This window comes from Furipterus horrens, unplaced genomic scaffold (genome assembly GCF_987537825.1).
Source record: "Furipterus horrens unplaced genomic scaffold, mFurHor1.1.pri manual_scaffold_6, whole genome shotgun sequence".
Taxonomy (NCBI): Eukaryota; Metazoa; Chordata; class Mammalia; order Chiroptera; family Furipteridae; genus Furipterus; species Furipterus horrens.
In genome coordinates, this window is record NW_028327176.1 from 2,957,942 (window position 1) to 2,977,438 (window position 19,497).

The 19,497-nt window shown below is 59.0% G+C and overlaps 1 long non-coding RNA gene across 1 annotated transcript; it reads right to left on the reverse strand.

Annotated features, from left to right (window-relative positions):
* Positions 1 to 16,181: 16,181 nt before the first annotated feature.
* LOC150005590 (uncharacterized) lies at positions 16,182 to 19,126 on the reverse strand. Its single transcript, XR_016511678.1, has 3 exons — positions 19,067 to 19,126; positions 17,379 to 17,509; positions 16,182 to 16,567 (listed from the first exon to the last, which is right to left on the reverse strand). It is a non-coding gene; the product is annotated as an uncharacterized LOC150005590 (long non-coding RNA).
* Between the last annotated feature and the right edge of the window lie 371 nt (positions 19,127 to 19,497).

The window sequence follows — 19,497 nt, forward strand, 5'->3', positions numbered from 1 at the left end:
GCTGGTATGGCACAGTGGGTGGGGCGCCAGCCTGTGAACTGAGCGGTCACCAGTTCGATTCCCAGTCAGGGCACAGGCCTGGGCTGCGGGCCAGGTCCCCAGTTGGGGGCGCGCGAGAGGCAACCACACACTGATGTTTCCCTCTCTTTCTCTCCCTCCCTTCCCCTCTCTCTAAAAAATAAAATCTTAAAATAAAATAACCATAAAACCAAAAAACTTTATTAAAAAAAAAAGTGGTTCCTGCTTCTCCCTACAACTGAGGCCACTCCCGGCACCGGGATGACAACGCGGGACACAAGAAGGACACCTGAGGTGTGGGCCCCCTGCAGCCCAGGGATGGAGGAGGGAGAGACGCAGCTGGGGCCCCAGGTGGGAGGAGGCACGCCCCGCCTGCACCCTAATTGCCTGGCGCGGGGAGGAGGGGCGTCCCGCTCACTGCCGTACTCATTAGTAACTCTGCTGGACTCTATCGCCGTGCAAAATCGTAAAACTGAAGCAGCAGCTCTCTGATGCCCAGGGGACAGACTTGGTGACACAGCTGATCGGGGTCAGGACGGGGACACACGCGGGCGCAGGCACAAAGGGCACAGAGGGGCCTCTGCCAGGACCAGGGACGCGGACAGGGGTGCACAGAGGGAGGGAGAGGGGTGCGGGGACCGAGGGACCCCGGGGCCCAGCTGCACCGGCACCTGTCTAGAGCCTGGATTGAGGAAGTGGGGGTCAGAGCTCCAGACTGGAGTCCCTTCGCTGAATTCCCCTTCCAGACATCAGAGGCAAAGAGGAACATACATTCCGACACCACCTGCAGCAGCTCTTCCCCTTGAGTCAGGAAAAAAAATAAAGAGGTTTTCTTCTTCCTCCGGCGCAGGCGCAGGCAACGGACCCCTTAGACCCCTTAGCGCTGCGATGGCCCTGGCGAGGGCTCGGGGGCGGTGCTCGAGGAGGCTCCGCCCACCGCCGGAGCCCCACCCCCTCACTTGGCCTGGCCACGCCCCACCCACGCCCCGTCCACGCTACCCGCCGCCGGGACCCCCGTTCCAGGTTTGCTTCCTCGCTTCCTGCGGGACAGCCTGACGCTCCGTCCGGGCGTCCGGCCTCCAGGCCTGGGCTCGCCTCCTCCTGCGTCCGGGCCTCCCCTGTGCCTGCCGAAAGCACCTGTCATTGCTTAAGACCTTTTCAGACGAAGCCTTTCGTGACTCCTGGCCCCGGAACCCCCTTTCCTTCCGTGGCCCACCCACCCCTACCCTCGCCGTTGGTGCTGATGAGCCGATCAGCCTCGGGCCGCTCCGTGCGGCCGCGGGGCGCAGGGGCTCCCCCGAAAGCTCTCGTGGACTTGCATTCCGGGTTCGCACACACTGCAGGGCCTGCCGAGCCAGGGCTCCGGGCACGTGCCCGGCTTCTCCGCGCACCTGCACCCTCGAAGGGCAGCTCTGGGCGCGCCGCGTGCCCTGGGCGTCGGGCCGGGCCCCGTGAGCGCCCTGAGACGCTGCTGGTCCGGGAGAGGATGTGCACCCAGGTGTGAGGAGTGCGACCCCCGCAGCCCCGGTTCCTCCGGCCCTGGGATGGGGCTAACCCCGCGCAGACTTGCTACGAGGACTGCGGGGAGGGTTGGCACCTGGCCGCTTCTCGGAAGACGCGCGCGGCTCTTGGATGCGCAGGTCAGGACGCGGATTAAGACCACAAGCTCTGAACCCAAACTACCCGTATGCACACCCTGCTCATCACGGGCTTGCTGTGTAACCTTGAACGACTTTCCTCGCCTCTCGGCTCCTTCATTTTCTCGCCTACAAGGTGCGCGGGTAACCTGCTCATCGGTCCCGGAGTATCTGTTTGAGCGGAAGGGAAGCATGCTGGAGGTAGTGGTGATGGCTGCACATTGTAAATGTGATTCATGTCCCCGGATTGTACACTTAACATGGTGAACGCGGAAATTTTTGTTATATATATCCCATTGCAGCTTTACAAAGTTAGTAATGTAATATACCAAGAAGCGATGGATTGTATACTGTTAGTGGGTAAATTTATGATACGTGGATTATACCTCAATAAAACTATCTTTTAAAAGTAACAATAAATGGGGATAATAATCATGCCTACGTGACAGGGTTGTTGGAGGGGATTAAAGGAGCCCCGACAAGAGCTTGGAAGAGCTCGGTGCCCAGCACACAGCGAACCGTCAGCCAGTTCTGGCTAGCCTGTCAAATACACCTCGCGCGTCATTCCATTTCATCTTCGTAAGTGCCCTGCAAGGTTCAAAACTCTAGTTGCTCATCCCATGGGTAGGAAAATTCACAATCAGAATAAGTTAGCCACTTAGGCACGGAGCTGCAAAGCCAGGATTCGGACCCCAGGTGTGTGGGACGTGGAAGCCTGCGGCCCAGCCTTGGGGCACGTGTGGAGGAGGTGCTGACAGAGCCTAAGCAAGCAGCAAGTCATGGGCCGCAGGCCTGTCGCTCACGGCGGCCGCCTGGGAGGCACGGCAGCCCCGGGACTGCAGGCGGGGCACCCACAGGCCCGCAGGTGGACGGGAGCGCACCCAGCTGGCCTCAGAGGCCGTCCAGGTAGGCCAGGGCACCCAAAGCGTTGGCCCGATGTTATTCTAGCGGTTTCTATGAGAGTATTTTTTTAGAGGAGGTTAACATTGAAATCAGCCAGCTGGGAGCCAAGCGGATGCCCCTCTGTAATGGGGGTGGGCCTCGTCCAGTCAGTCGAGGGTCTGGATAGAAAAGCCTGATCTCCCTGGAGAAGAGGGAATTCTGTCGGCAGACAGCTTTCAGAGTTTGACAGCAACATCCCTTCTTCCTGGCTCTCCAGCCTGCCAGCCCACCCTGCAGACTTTGAACTTCCCAGCAGCCCCCCTCCACAATCTTGATCTCATGAGCGAATTCCTAAACATGAACCAGTCTCTCTGCCTCCCTCCCTCCCTCCCTCCCTCTCCATCTTTTTCTCTCTCTCTCTCTCTCTCTTTCTACACACACACACATACACTTCCTATTGGCCTCTGCCTCTGTGTCTCCCAAGAGCCCCGACTAGTACACACCGCAACTCCCCTGGTCCACTGGGGACCAGAATGACTCCCTCTGCTGCCACAAGCTCCCGCCGTGGCTGCGTGTCGCTAAGGACAGCTTGAAACTGTGTCTTTTCTGAGGAAGGAGAAGTGCTGCTGCATTTAGGGATCTGTGAAAGTTTGGGTTTTCTGGGGCCTTTTCCATTTTGTTTGAGGATCCCTTTTTGTTATTATTCCAGCCACTTAGAAATGTCTGAACTTCCCGCTGCCAACCGGCTCTCGGTCCCCTGACGTGGGCATTGCCAGGGGAGAAGTAAAGAGCTTGACTCTGGAGACGTCCTCCTGCTCAGACACAGGAGAGTCGCCATCTTCAGGGCACCCCGTTAGGGATTAGGGCCCCGGCTACTGAGTGTGGAACTCCATTCCCCAGAGGCAGCACTCACAGTAATGCCCACAGGACCGGGGCTCCTCTAGAAGCTTCTCTGAGACACCTGCTGCCGGGCCCTCCTTCGGCGCAGCTGGGCTCCCCAGCGGGAGCCTGGCCCTCAGCTGCAGGGCTGAAAGGGAGGGGCTGACAGCTCACGGGGCTCCGGGGGGGTGGGGGGCATGGCGAGAGATGCCCACCTGCATCTGGATGTCTGCTCAGCTTGGCCTGCCTGGAGCTGAGCCCACCTTGGACCCCTGGGAAGGCTGGGGTAGGTCCCCACACACCACAGAAGTCACAGTGCCAAGAGTCCAGAAGGCAGGACTCAGGCCTGGAGCCAGAGGCAGAGCTGTGGGTCCGGAGCCCATGGGGCCTCTGGGTGACTCTTCCTGCTCAGAACAAGAACGACCATAGGGAGTGAGCAGTGCAGAGACTCCCAGAGGAGCAGGGCGGAGGCAACAGGGCGGCCAGTGGGACCGAAATAGCCTGGCTAGGAGGGTGAGCAGGTGCAGTCACTTCCAGACACTGGGGCGGGGGTGGGAGGGGTGCAGGGTGCCCAGCGGAGCAGCCCCAGGTCAGGTCACCTCTCGGGATCCAGAACAGATCGTTCCAAACCAAGACAAGGGACAGACTAGACAGCACACCTACCAGCCCCAAACTCACCCCGAACTGGAAACAGGTGCGCCCGTAAACCCGAAGGCTGGAGGTGGGAGGGTCAAAAACAGTCCAAGTCTATACACACGTGTGTCTGCTTTAAAGGGAGGACTAGGAGGGCTGAGAGAACACTGTCAGCTTGTGCCGTGTGAACTGCACGGTTCTAAGGGAGGGATGCATGTGAGCCAGGAGACCCCTCCTCCTCCCTGGCCAGCCAGTCGCCTGCAGCACGTGGCCTCGCTGGGCTGCCGGGGAAGTATGAGCGGGGACAGCCCCAGCCATCGGCCCGGCCTGGCTGGAAGGGCCCGCCTGACCCTCTGGCCTGAACCTGGGAGTCCGGGGCGCAAAGGAGTCCAGCATGCTGAGTGAGCACCAGGGAGGGGAGGAAGCTCCAACTTCTGCTTCCCCTCCCCCACTGGGTGGAGCTCTGTGGGAGCTGGGTGACCCTGCTCTCCCCTAAAAGCTCTGCTTGGTAGGAACGTGCCAGGCAGCGCACCTCGTGGCCACCGGAGTGGCACAAGCAGCCTGCGCTCTCAGATCCACCCTGTCCTCTAGGCCCCAGCTCATCACATCACAGGAGGCGTCTTCCAACAGCCTCGTCCCTGGACACAGGGACAAACGACACCAGACCTGCTAGCACTCCATGGCAGAGCCCCAGCTGGGGGTGCCCGAGACTGGTGCCAGGGCACCCCCCAACCCTGGTGCTGCAGGGCCCAGGTACAGCAGGTGAAGCCCTCGGGGGGCAGGGGGGCCCGGCCCCCCCCTTAAGCAGGGCTTCGGTCCTGAGCTCCACCTTCTCTCCTGGCTCTCTGGTAACCACAGCTCAGTGACGAATGCCAGTTTCACACACGACACTAGACACTTAATGCCACTCTCTCTAGTCCTCAGGCGGCTTGGTGGAAAGTCATCCCTGTTTTACAGGTTTGGAAATCAAGACCCAAAGAGGCAGCGGGAAAGCTAGTAACTGACAGAGCCTGGTTTGAAGCCAGGGTCCCCGGCCCGTGCCTCGCGCCCTCACCCTTGGAACAAGTGGCCCTGAGCATGCCCTGAGCGGGCCACCTCCCGCTCCGCACTCAGGTGCCACGCGGACCCCGCCAGCTTTCCCAGAGGCCCCTGGAGGCCCCCAGGCCCTCAGGTCAGAAGCCTCTAAAACAGTTCAGCCAGAACCATCTTTCAACCCAAAACAAAACACGGCTCTGGAAGGGGAGGCAGAAAGCAGCTCATGGTTTCCCTTCTGGCCTCCGTGCGCGCTTCTTCCCCTCTCCCTGAGTCTGCGCCCCGGTCCTATTTATTTATTTAACAACTGCCTCCTGGGGAGAAAGCAGGCACAGAAAGGCTGCACAGACCCCCCAGGGCCCACCCGTGCTGAGGGCCGCCGTTAGGAGCCGAGCCCAGGCCACGGCGGGGTGGCGAGCCTCAGACACCGCCTGCGAGATGGAGCTCGTCACCCTCCCACTCCCGGGCGGCTGTCTTCCCTCCTCCCAACTGCAGTGTTGGGACCAGGCTGCTTCTTGCGGGGCAGGTGGAGCAGGGACAGAGATGCAGAAGCCCTGAGGGCCCGTGTGACGCCTCCGGGGCTCTAAGAAGCCGCGTCCTCTTCCACCTGCTAGGAATGGTCATCCGAGGGCCGGCTGACTGCACTGATCCACTGATTCTCGGGCTCCGGGAGATGGTGTAGAAATGTGCACCGTCTTAGGCTCCCAGGACCTTTAGGACACCCATCCTCGCAGCCCAGGAAGACGCTCACATACAGCTGTCACGCAAGCAGGGACAGTAGAAGTATTAACTACAAGGACTGTCTAATAGCATCAGTTCCCTGGAAATGCAAACAGGGATCAAAGGCACCGGCAGGCGCTGCGTCAGAAGCTGGTGGGCACTCAGAACAGATGGGGTCTAAGGGGATACCTGGGAATGTACCATCTCCTTACACATCTGAGGCCAAGAAGTCACGGTAAAGAGGAGTCAAAGAATTAAAGGGTGCAATGGCATCCCAGAGAAAGGACGCACCGCTTGTGATGTTTAAAAATGAACCAGCGATAGCATCCTCTCTCTCCCTCTCTCTCCCTCTCTCCCCCCTCCTTCTTTCTCTGCCCCCCACCCACCCCAACACACACACAGATCTTCTGGTATGTCACAAATCTACCCCAGGTCTTAAGATTATCTTCACACCTCATGTGTGTGCTTTTTAAGGTTGTATGTGTGTAACCCTGGGTTGTTAAAATCTAGCACTTAATAAACTAACGACTGCTCCTTGGGAAGGCATCTTGATGTTCTAGAGGGTTCTGGCTCATGAATGGAAGCTGGTTCTTAGAAATCTGGAGTTAATTAGCTGCACTAGCTGAAATAAATAGTTTGCACTCTGTTTTTACGGCGCTTCACAGTTTGTGGAAGCAGTTTGTACGAACGTTAGCCAGTGACTGCGACACAACCGGCGCTGAATAAACTTTCATTCAATCCAGTCGGATCATTTCATTTGGCTCTCACTACGGCCTACGAGGGGTTGCGTTTTGGGGGAGGGAAGGGCTGCCTTTTTACAACAAAAATCTCACGTGTCCGTGGTGAGCAAGTTGGATCACGACAAAAGGGTGTACTTTTCTGCCCAGAGGTAACACCTTCCAGAAATTTCCCATCCACCCAGACACCGACACGTGTCTTTTTGCACAGAACAGGCGCATGTCACCACCACAAATGTTTGCCTCTGACTCAAACGCTTCCTCCTGCAGCTGAGGCGACAGAGCCGTGGAGATTTCGGATTGTCGGTGACTCAGGGGGAGGAAATCGTATCGGCTGAGGGGGGATGGAATCAAACCTACAAATTTAGGCTTGAAAATTCAATAAGCTAATCAGAAATTGGAATATGCATTTAACTAGGAACTGTGCGGCCTGGAGGTGTTTTTACTGTCAGTTTTACTACAGACCTGCAGGGCTGATGAGAGCCACGCCTGGGGGCCAGGAGGGCCGGCTCCACTCCCGCCAGTCCTGCTGCTCCCCGCCCAGCCGGGGGCCTCGCTCTCCACGGTGAACGGAAGACCACTTCCCGTTGCCCAAGAAAAGGTACCGGACGGACAGCTGCAGGAGGCTACACCGGCAGGCGGCCGACTTCCCGTTTCTCTGGAGATCCGCCTTTGCTCCGGGTTCACTTCGTGCCGCTCAGAAGCCTCCCTGGGCCGTGACCGTGAACCTGGACTTCAGCCTTCTCCAGGAATGTACCTTCATCACCCAGCGCCCACGAGGTAGCGGTCCCGGGGGCCTCCCCATCCCCGGCAGGAAGCTCATGCCTGATAAGACCCACCTCCCCCTCAGGGAAGGCACCTGGCCCCAAACCACCCTTTCTTCTCCTGAGTAACCCCAATTGTCCCACCCAGCGTCTGCCTGGGGACACGCTCCCCCGTGCACAGCTGCCCCGGCCCCTACAGCTGCAGGATGGTGCTGCCTGGCGCGTGAATCGCTCAGCAGAGCCAGGTAGATGAGCCAGCTCACCCGGCCAGATGTTGCTCCTCCGCCCAGCCACGTGGGTGCCCCAGCCCAGAGGTGCGGACCTCACGGGTGCACGGCACGCAGTTTTCCCCGCAGTGCTGGGTCCTAGCTTACCTTTCTCCTCGGTTAAACCCAGGACTGACTCCAGGAGGGGGCCTCTGCATCCATCACCCGCCACGGAGACGCCAGTGGGGATGTCAGAGGGCCGGAAGCTCAGAGACAGGGGACACCTACGCATCCCCGAGTCCAGCTTTCCAGCCTTGACAGGAGCTCGGCCCACAAAACGCTCTGGGCAGAGGGACCAGCAGAGGGGACACCGAGTGACAGGGAGCCCAGCCACCACCCCGCAAGGCAGCTCTCCCAGCTCCAGGGTGGCTCTGACGGGTCTGCATCTCTCGTGCGGGGCTGAGGGTCCCCACAGGCATCCCAGTCTTTGGCTCCGAGCAGCACCAGGACTGGGTCTACCCCAGGTCGCACAGAGTCCTTCAGACACGTCACCACGCGTCAGCCAGAGCGAGGCCACTGCGTAGATGTGGTGGCACTGACAGCGGATGGACCCAGGCACAGAGGTGAAAAGGCCGACTAGCCAGGTCCCCACCTCCAAGCCGGTGTGACTTGGGGCCGGCACTTAAACTCTCTGGTGCCCACAAACAAAATCCCGAGGCGCCCTTCCTCACCTGCGCAGTCGTGGGAAGCACCCTAAGAGACCCCGTCGGGCTCAACGCAAACCTTCCTTGTTTCCTTGTTTTCCTGTGTGTGTCCGTTTTGCTTGTTCTGAGAGAGAAGCACCCAGTGGCGTCTGTACAGGCCTGCAGGCCAGGCCGGGACCCGGGCCAGTCGCCGACGCTGCCCACGAGGTTCCTCCTCCATCCTCGCAAACGCTCCCTCTCCCTGACCAGCCCTCAGGCCAAGGCACCTGAGCGCCACCCGTGGCACCTGCCAGGAGAGTCACTCAGCGTGGACAGAGGCGGGACGCTGTCAGCTGTCCCTGGGCGAGTCCACTGGCCAAGTCACAGCCCTGTCCGGCACCATCCCCAGGGGCCTCAGTGGGCGCAGGTACCAGAAAAGGGCTGGGATCCAGGTCTGTCCTGCCCCCTGCCCCCAGGCCTGCCTGCTGAGCACCAGAAGCGAGGCGTCATCTTGATTGCCGTGAAAACCGGGCTTGGTGGCGCCGAAGCCCGTGACCAGCCAACGAGCTGCCCAGCCAGGTGGACGGCATTGGGGGTAGTGTTGTTGATTTAGCAACACAGCCTCTTCCTTTATTTCTTGTGAAGAAAAAAATGTCACCTTCCTGAAGCTCGTCTGACTGCCAGCTTGGAGCCATTCATTCCACGCAGGTTCTACCACGGTGTCCTATGATTGTGGAGGTAAACTGAGGCACAGCAGACCATGGAGAAAGACGCACTTCATGTGGGTGTGGTCACAGGACCACATGCTCACGTCTCAAGACTGCAGAGCACCCAGCGGCAAAGCCCGAGGACCCACCTTCCAGTCCCGGTTCTTCCACTCCTCCCTGGGTGACTGGGACGGAGCACTCAGGGCTCCCGACGGGGAGCCTTGGGGACCCCAGCGGAGAATCTCTGCCACCTAAAGCCAAGACCGTGCTGGGCCAAGACGAATTCCATCGCAGCCTGAGGGTGGATGGCAGTGCAGGGGACACGCGGAGGCTGTGGCCACGTGACGCTGCAGGGAAATATGCTGGAGAGAGAGCCGTGGGGGCGGAGGGGCCCAGGGCAGGGCCTGCAGACAGGTGGGCACCCGAGGCAGCGCCCAGGGGTCTGGAACAGGTAGGAGGGCCCGCGGGAGGCAGGGCCAGGACCAAGGTCCGGGTGGGTGCTGCGGTCAGACAGAGGGTCTCAGCGTGCCCCTGAGGAGGCGGACCAACTGCCTAGGCACAGAGCAGGACAGATGGACAGGAACGGAGCGCCTGCCCGGCCGTCCCCTCGATCGGGTAAGCTCCTGCGTCAGCCCCAGACAAGGTCCCGGGGCTCAGCACCGCAGGGGAAGGCAGCAGGGCTGGTGCTGGAATAAGGGCGCCTCGGGGCCTGGGAGCCAGAGCCAGGGCGGTGCCCGCAGCATTTAGCCAAAGGCCGCCTGTCCCTCTGGGTCTTCTGCTCCCCGAGGGCCCCCCAGAGCACCCCACCTCCCGCCCTCAGGGTTCCTGCAGACAGCCCTCAGACAGGGGCACCATTCCTACTTCCCGCTGGTCTCCTTCCCACATGCACTGCAACTGTCAGCCTCGCAAAGGCCCCGTGCGGCTGCCATCACTGTCCCCGTTCTCCAGACAAAGACGCTGAGCCTGAAGGGGTCCGTTAGCCTTCACCGGCTAGTAGGTGACAGCACCAAGGGTCCTGCAGGCCCTCGGGCATCCCATGCCCCCCCCCACCCTCCCACCCTCGGTTATTGACCAGGAGAAACTGACTCAATGACCCCCAGCGAAGAAAACCCCTAGAAAAGAGGCGAGGGGCCTTCTTTATATTTTAACTTTGTTCCTGATGCCCCTTAGGGAGAGCTAATCCTTTTGGAGCCCAATAAGGCCGGACTGGGTCCGTTCCAAGCGAGCCATGCCCTGATCCCACCCACAAGGCCTCTCTCACCGCCACGCTGACTGTACTACAATCGCCCAAGGGCACGGGCCGCTCTGGGTGACCGCCCACCATCCATCCACCACCCACTCCTTCGGGTCCTCACTCACTCCTTCACCGGGACTAAGGCGTGGCCTTGGCACTGGGCTGGGGGCAAAGGGAAGCCACCACGTGGCACCCACAATGAGCCCGCTGATTGACAGAGAGCCTTTCGTCACATGCCCTCCACATCCCTTTGAGGTCAGAGTTATAATCTTCACTTTAAATCAGAAAACACAGAGAGGTTGGATAACTTGTCTGAAGTTACTGGGCTAGTTTCAGAGTGAGAATCCAGGCTGACTGGGTCTGACTCTAAAACCAGGTCTCTTTACTCAGCTAGACCCCCACCAGCCGCCCTCTCTTCCCTTTCTCCTGCGAGTTACAGACCCGCGAGTCAGTTTCCGGGGACGTCCTTGGCCCCAGCCTCAGATCCGAAGGCACCTCTTTCTCGCACGTTGGGGAGGCTGAGGTCCCACAACCTGTCCCGTCCACCCCATTTGTCACCACACCAGCAGGAGCTGTAAACTGGAGGTCGTAAGGTCACGTGCCCTTTGGAACTTTGTCCCAGAAAGGGGCCCACCTCTGTGAGGAAGATCAAGGTACAAGTCTCCCTGATGTCCGCTCCGTGTGACCCAACCACGCACAGAATTCCCTGCTGATGGGACAACTTTAGGTGCCACCAGGAGAAGCCATCGGCCCCAAAAGGAGGCACCTCTGTCATGCCCCCACAAAAGCCCACGCACCAGAGGCCACCAAGCCCCGGGTGCTCTCAGTAGGAGGGTTCCAGGCAGACCTCCTGCCGGTACCTGGGTCAGCTCCCCACAAACCAGAATTCTGTGCATGGCTTATCGTTTCCCCTGATAGGAAGATAACAGTGGTCCTCAAAACGTACAAATTGTGAAAATCTGCCCCTAAGATCATCAGATAATGTGGCTTCGTTGGGCCCCATTCAGTCTTGGTTTCTGGTGCGCTTCTAGCAGGCAGATCGTGCAAAGCCGTGGTCTCAGGGAGGACTCCTCAGGCAGGCCGAGTTTCTGCTGGAGCCTGAGACCCCTGTGCAGGGGTCTCCGTGTGGCTCCTCCTCTGGCCAATAAACGGAACCCCCCGGGCTCGCGGCACAGTGTGGGGAGGCACCCGCGTGGGGCTGGGCTCCTGCAGGGCTGGAGCCGGGTTTCGGCAGGAAGGTCGTGAACAGGAGGACCATGAAGGGAGCCTGGGTCCTGGGCGACAGAGCACAGGTCAGCAGTAGGGGACCCACGCCGAGGTTTTTCTCATCCTCTTACGTCCTATACGACCTCGGACAAGAAGCTCACATGACCTTCCCTCTCTCCAGTGAGTCCCTCCTGTAAAGGGAAGTAATGGTGCTGACGTCACCGTGTGACGGAGAGGGTTAGAGGGGAGAACTCGTGTGGCGCGCCGGGTACCCCGAAGGCACTGCGGCCACGCCGGAGGACCGAACGGAGCTCCAGGACAGCTGCACATGGCGTCCCCAGCAGGAAACGCCGCCCCTCCTGGTGGCCGTGCTCCCCAGACCGCACAGAATAGATAATCCGACGGCGGCCGTGTGCTGGGTGCCCACTGTGGCCACACAAGACCCCTCTGCTGCTCACAACAGCCCCCCTGGCGTCTGCGCTCCCGTGTCCTAGAGGAGGAAGCGAGCCATCTGGAAGGTTTGGTTACTTGTAAACATACAAGATGCGGGGCTCATGACCTGCTTTAAGAAGTGAGGCGCCCTGGCTGGGGTGGCTCAGTGGACTGAGCGCTGGCCTGCAAAACAAAAGGTCGCCGGTTCGATGCCCAGTCAGGGCACAGGCCTGGGTTGCAGGCCGGGTCCCCAGTTGGGGGCGCGTGAGAGGCAACCACACAGTGACGTTTCTCTCCCTCTCCCTTCCACCCTCCCTTCCCCCTTTCTGTAAAAATAAGTAAATAAAGTCTTCTTGAAAAAAAAGTAAAGAGAAGGAAGAAGCTACCCAGTCCAGGTGGGAGGAGAAGCTGATCCTGCTCAGAGACCTCCAGCCCTGGGCTCTCTGCCCTCCCACCAGCCTGTTAAAGGCAACCAGCCCTGTGCATCCAACCATCACCCCCAGAGGCAGGCTGGGCGCTGGGCCCTCTGCCAGAGTCTGCCACATGACCGATCGTGGCCCAGGGAGAAGGGGATGCGAGCAATGGCTGCAGGCTTGCTTGGGGGTGAGTCCAGGGATCTGCAAAGCCCAGCTGGTCGCAGCCAGACCGTGACCTAGTGGGTCTGCCTCTGCACCCACAAGGAGAGGGGGTTGCTGTACTTGCTGACTCTACTTTAACCCCTAGATGCTGGGGGCAGGGCTTTAACCTTGAATGGTGCACGTGCAGGGAATCACTCCAAAGATAAAGCGCCTGTGTTCCACTTAGAAGCTACCAGACATCGTCCTTCCTCTGGTCCGCGGTCAGAAGCTCACGCCCCAGGACTCTGCAGACTGGAAGAGATCAGAGTGTCACTGAAGGTGCTTCTAGCCAAGAGGACGCTGCTGCTATTATCAGGACCAAGGAGAAGTGTTTGGCCTGCCAATATCAAGAGATAAGTGAGTTTGTCATCAAACATTGGGAAACCTCAGGCCACACGGTGGACAGTGGCCCTGAACACTGGCCGCCGGGGCCCGGAGGCAGCATGTCATCTGAACGGGATGCTTTCATGGGTCATCACCGTGCTGTGATCTGGCCTGACCCTTGGTGTTAGTCATAGGGAAACTGAAACCCGGCAAGGAGAGGACGCGTCCAAGGCCACAGAGACCGTGCCTGGGAGGGGCTGATCTGTGGCCCCCAAATTCGCATATGGAAGTCTTAACCCTCAGGACTTCAGACTGTGGCTGTGTTTGGAAATAGGGCCTCTGACAAAGCAATTAAGGTAAAATGAGGTCACCACGGTGCGTCCTAGTCCAACATGACTGCGTCCTTTTAAGAAGAGGAGACTGGGACACGGGGCAGCACTGAGGGACAGCCAGCTGCACGCCAGGAGCAGGCCTCAGGAGGGACCACCCTCCCCGATGCCTTGAGCTGGGACCCTGGTCCCCAGGCCTGGGAGACGATCACCGTCTGTTGTTGAAACCACCCGGTCTGTGCTGCTTCGGTACTAAAACCGTGACCCTCTCTGCTTTCCCCACGACGTGCAGCCACGGAGGGAGCGGCCATTTTTGAACACCCCGTGTTTGCCCACTTACTGAAACGGATGGTATATCGGGCAAAGCGCTCTGAACTAGCAAGCATGGATTTGGGAGGACCCCGGGGTGCTGTTTGCTTTGCCAGAGGGCACTGCAACATCGAGGCAACAGCTTTCCTGGGTGACGGGTAGGCTACCTCTGCAGTCGGTCCCCAGAAGCCACCCACAACGTTCCAGGTGGCGATGACCCTCCTGGGGTGACTGTTCAGGGGGTGCAGTGCTCACATTTATACTCACTTGTTTGAAAAAGTAGAGCAAGCGTCTCTTGAGTTTATTTTCTCACTTCTGAAGTTATAGAAAGGGATCGAGAATAGGGGGGCTTCCCAGGCAAACATGGACGGAGGCTCACGTGCACACCCAACAGGCCCCAGTGGCCAGCATTCTCTGGGGAAAGACATGGACGTGGAGAAGACGCATGGCCGAGGCTGCGGGTCACAGAGGTCACACAGCACCGTGGCCACACGTGAGCGCTGGGAGCCAGCCCGCCTCCAACCCTTGTTGCTGTGTGAGCTTGGCCGACTTCCTCAACCTCTCTGTGCCTCTGATGAAACTCACAGTCACACCTCTCCCACAGGGTCATGGGAGGACCCAGCGAGTCAAAACACAGACGCCTGCGACAGCAGTGGCGGGCACCCAGGAGCCCCACCTGCCTCGGTCTTGCTTGCGAGGTCAGACTCTCAGAGAAGTGATCACAAGAAGGGGTGCGGAGCACTCCCAAAGGGCCTTGGAGGGGTCTGGCAGCCCAAGGAGAGAGCTGTGTCTTGGCCCCGGTGGGGTGTGCAAGGACGGGTCATGCAAGGAGGGCGGTGACCTGGTTCTGCACACAGGTCAAGACTGTTCTGGAAAAGAGGACACCCACAGGCAAAGCCAGGAGGCTTGTGAGAATAGCCCGTGTTTGGAGAACTGCGAGGAGCTCACTGTAGCCAGAGAGAGGCTGCTGGGGGGGTGGCGGGGAGGCCTCCGCCACTGCTGCAATGGGGTACAGACTGAGCCGGCAGGTTAGAACAGTCCTCCAGGGCCGTGAGGGCACCGGGGGTCAGAAGGAAGGACCCGAGTTAAGGCACTGCCCACTGATCAGGTAGGAGATCACAAGGACTCAGACCAGGGGGACAGGGAAGAGCGGCCAGCAGAGGTGACACTGGGCACAAAGACGCAGCGCGTGGCGGGAGATGGGGACGGACGGGGGCCCAGCACCACAGCCTTCCCACAGTGCTTCCTCCAGGGGCCTTCAAATTCCCCAGGTGACAGCCGCCTGGGGACACTGCCCCTGTGTCCCGTGGGGGAGGGGGCGTCTGATACCAGGTGGGGCAGCACTTGGCTAAGTGATAACCTGTGCGGGGTGCTGGGCTGGGCACCCGCGAGAGAGCGGGGTTTTCTGACAGCCCCGGCCCTGGGGCCCAGGGTCTAGAAGGAGATAAAGTATCTGAGTCACCGGCCGGGGGCAGACAGCAGTGAGTGCCGGCAGCGGAGCAGACAGAGCACCAAGGCCGCGCTGAGATTAGGGCAGACGCGGTGGCGGCAGGGCCCTGAGAGCCCGGGCCTGGGGCGCACCTGCCATTGTCACCCCTGGGCTCTGGAGTACTGACGTCTCCCCTTCAACTCGCCTGGGCCGCCTCCTCGGGTTAATCAGTGGTGGCTGCCACCACAGCAGCCTGCGCTCCCTTACCGACCACCCTTTGTTCCCTGGGTCTCGGCAGCCTGGGGAACCTAATGAGGCAGCAAGAGCGGACTCGTGGGTCTCCACAGGCCCCGCCCGGGATTGCAGGAACGGGTGTCTGAGCAGGACCCAGGACAGTAGGTATTTGCACACCATGCTGGCGGAGAGCACAGCACCACGCTCCTTGTCGGAGCCAGTCCAGGCTGCCAGGACGCAGCTCCACAGACGAGGCGGTGTGAGCAACCACCATTCACACGCACAGCTCTGGGGGCTGGGCGAGATCAGGGCGCAGCCCGCGGTGGGTTCTGGTGGGGGCCTCTTCCTGGCAGACAGACAGCCGCCTTCTTGCTGTGTCCTCGCGTGGCAGGGAGTCAGGTCACCTCTCTCAAGTCCCTTTTTATAAGGGCACTGCTCCCATGGGCGAGGGCTTCACACTCAGGACCTAATTCCTCTCCCAAGGCCTCATCTCCAAACTCCATCATATTGGGATCCCTTCAGTCCGCAGTTCCCCCTTATAGATTCCCTCCTGTCTGAGAATACAATATCTCAGAGGTAAACTTCGGTCCCCAGATCTTCCAAATAACCAGTAAATTTGGGCCCCAAAGAATGTCAATGTAGTACAGCCGTCCCTCTCTATATTCCAGTTCACTTATCGCGGCCTCACTGTATCGCGGGATTTTTTTAAATATTGTATTTAATTATTTATCGCAGATTTTTTTGCTATATCGCAGGATTCTGTGGTACTGTATACGTATGTTGTTAAAGGTACATAGGTCTAAGAGTGTAGAATATGTTTAAAAACATAAGTAGTGTTTATAAAAATGTGGGAAAGGTTAATAAGTGAGGGGGAACCATTTATAAGTGTGTGGGAAGGGTTTATAAAGCCTTCAAATATATATAAATACTAAGATAAATGTAAGGTTCCTACTTCGCAGATTTTCTCCTATTGCGGGGCAGAGGGGATTGGGGGGGGGTGGTATCCTAGACCGTAATGCCGCACTAAGTGAGGGATCACTGTAAACTGAAAGCTGTTTATTTATATGTGACAAGTGCATTTGTTAACATGCAACTGAAATGGACACAAAAGTTAGTACATTTTTGTAAAGTGTTCTTTCTTCTCTTAACTTGATTACTTTTCACACTTCCCTTTGGTGTCACAGGTGAGAAAACTAAGACATACAACTTTCGAGGTCACCCTCAGGTCCCAAAGCCATTGTCAGAGGTCACAGGCTTGTTCCAGAAACAGCGCTGTGGAGAACATTCTAGAACAGCTCTGTCATTCTAGAATAGCTCTGGTTGACCCCAGGAAAGAAGCACTTCCCGGGGGCTGTCACTTTTCAGGTGTGTGCTTCAGCTTCCAAAGGAAGACGATCACCCCAGAGCCAAACTCTTGAATCATGTCCTCAAAAATGTCCCCAGGGCTGGACACAGCAGGAAGGCCGACGCCCGCTTACAGATGGGTCACCTTCCAACGTCAGGAGACAGCGATGGCAGTCACCCATCATTCCAGCAGGCTGGCATGTCCCGAACGCTGGGAGGGAGACAGAGCCGGGGCGTGGACGCTGGAGTTCACTGCAGGCAGAACGCTCCCGTCTCTGGAGGGGCTGGAGGTCTCCCCAGCACACCAGACCCCCACGACGCCCCACTTTCTGCAGATGGAATCTTCCTCATGGACCCGAGGCCAGGCTCACACTCTGCCCTCATCCCGACGCTGACCTTTACCCTCCCAAACCCCTACCACGATCCTGTCATGAGCCTGCAGGGCCACGTTCAAGTCCCCGCTCCCTCCACTCCGGGAGCAGCCTGCACAGGGACTGCTGTTTGGGGGCAGAAGCCTGGACTCGGATTCTTTTCCCTTCTGAGCTGATGGGCTAGGGGAAGGGTCCTTTGTGCGGCGTGATGGAGGCAGGCCGGCTCCTCCGCGAGGCCCTCAGCAGGCAGCGTCGCAGGCATATGGCCGCTGGCCCGCCCGTCACGGAGCCACACAAACAGATTTTTCCCCATCAAAGTGGAGGTGTGATTTTCTCGGGTTCTGTGAGAACATTCACACGTATTTTTACCAACCCAATCTGTTTTCTGGCAGCCAAGTGGCCGCAGGGCCTGGGAGGCCAACTCGGATGATGCTCGGGAGTCGCAGAGCGGTGCCTGGTGCCTCTTCCTGGGGCTCCGGGCGCACCTGCCCTGGAGGGAGGCCGGGCCCTGCGGACGGAGCCGGGGGGCCCGGGGCCCCGGAGCAGCCAGGACGGGCGGGCTGCGGCAAGGGCAGCAGGCCCAGAGACAGGGGCCCCGAGTTCACTCTATGACCATAGCAGCACCTCCCCTTCCCACCTGCGAGGTCTCACCTGTGACAGGAGGGGCTCCTGCCAAAGCCACGTCCTGGCACATGGGACCATATAACAGGGTTCATCTACTGCCCAGGGCCAGAAACGCCTCCTTTTTCTGACTCAGGATGGCTGGTTTCATTCCAAGATCGCTTTGAAACAAAGTTGGAGACGTGTGAGAGATGTTAACCGGATGAAAGGTGACGGGGATAACACGTTCCTTCACCGTCGTTCCCTCCCTTGGTCCCTCGGAAACAAAGACTCTGCTTGGCTTCACAGGTCGAGCCACACCGCACGGCATGGCAGCCGGCAGCCACGAGGGCCAAACTTACATTTTTCTGGAGTAAATTCTAAGATTCCCTTCCTACGTCACATTAGTCACACCTGATGCGCTCACAAACCACACGTGGCCAGTGGCTGTCACATGGAACAGGGCAGGAAGGGAACATTGTCGTCATCGCAGACGATTCTACAGGACAGTGCTGGGGTGGACCCCCCCAGAGCCACAGTGCGTGGGGGCAGCCCGGCGGGAAAGGCGGGGGGCTGGGGCAGGGGGCTGAAGGCGGCGGGCTGAGCGCACGGCCGTGCCGACGCGGGAGTGGGAGCCAGAAGCGGGGCTGGGAGTAGCCCACTCAGCAGGCCTGACTCTGAAAGAAGGCCAGGCCAGAATACACCACCTCCTCTCTCCCTGGACGGCCGCACCTTCCTGATGACGCAAAAGGACACTGTGCTAGCTTCCTAGAAGACGAGCTCGATCGCCCCCAAAGTCCCGTGGACTCGGAAGGCGCTGGGGGAGGTGCCCCACAGGAGGCAGAGGTGGGGCTGGAGCCTTCAATCCACAGACGCCACAGGAGTAGCAAGGCTCCCGAAGGACTTTCTTCTCTCCCGGGGGAAAGACGGGGTGGGGAGCGCTGGGGTTGGTTAAGGATCAAGATTCACGCAGTTGGGCAGAAATAAGGGAGCCCCTCCATGTCCTAGCAACCTGCAAAGTGGAGTCGGAAGGAATAGAAATGTTATTTTTCTTTAACATGCTTCCTTTCATGAGCTGCCTTACACATGGGACTCCGGGTGCTTTTTTTATGAGCAAAGACAACGACCCTATTCAAATTTCTCAAATTCCTTGAGACCAGTGTCAAGTCCAAGTTCGGTTTCAGGGTGGAGCTCAAAGCCCTCCCAGCCCCCTGGCTTCCTCCTTCATGTTTTCCCTCACGGATCCTGCAAAAGGCTCGGTTTCCATTTGTATAATTTTTTCATTAGCAATGGCAGAGGCCAAGAGGGCAGAGGTCAGTGAAACCTTTCAATGGTCACCCCACAGCCTGTCTTGATCTCAGCATTTATCCATGTATCTTTGAACTGAGGGTCTGCTTACGAATGAAGAGCAAACGCGTGAAGGGACAGAGGGTGTTGTCCGAGCTCCCAACACGTGACAGAGCCGCACGCCCTCCCTCTTCCACGGCCCGCCACTGACACCAGAGAGCTGAGGGCGGCTCAGCGGCACACGCCAAACAGGCAGGAGGAAGAGAGACAGGGAGCTCAACCCCTCCTTGATCGACCATGCAGAATCAGGAGAGTTATTTTTTTTTCCGGTACCATTTTTATAATTAACCCACAAACCTAAATTCTGTGGAAAAGACCCCAGCACAAAACCACAAAGCAGCCATAAAATCCCGCTTCTCAGGTTCACGTTTCAGGCCCGCCTCAGTACTCACGTCTCGCTCCTGCCTCCGCACAGCCGATCAGGAGGGAGACACACACTCGGCCTTCACCCCCTGGCTTTCGATTTAATCCGGGGCGGCCTGGCTGCTCTTCTAGGCCAGCCTCCTCGTCACGCGGGTAAGAAAACCAGGACCCAGGGACACAGCCATGTGCTCAGGGTCACACAAGGTCAGAGGCGCAGCCGGGCCCGGAACCCGACCTGCCCCCGCCTCGCCTTCGCCACCTCTGTGCGCAGGGACAGGGTACCCAGCACGTCTGCAGATGCCCCCTTGGTCCGGATCGGGTCCACCCCGTGACCCTGGTTTCTGATCCTGGGCTTATGTGGGCCACCCAGGCAGGGGCCAGGCCTGGTCCTCGGGAGCCCAAGCCCGGCCCTCGGTTGGAGCTGAGGCCCTGCCCCTCTGACCTGCAGGAGCGCTCGTCG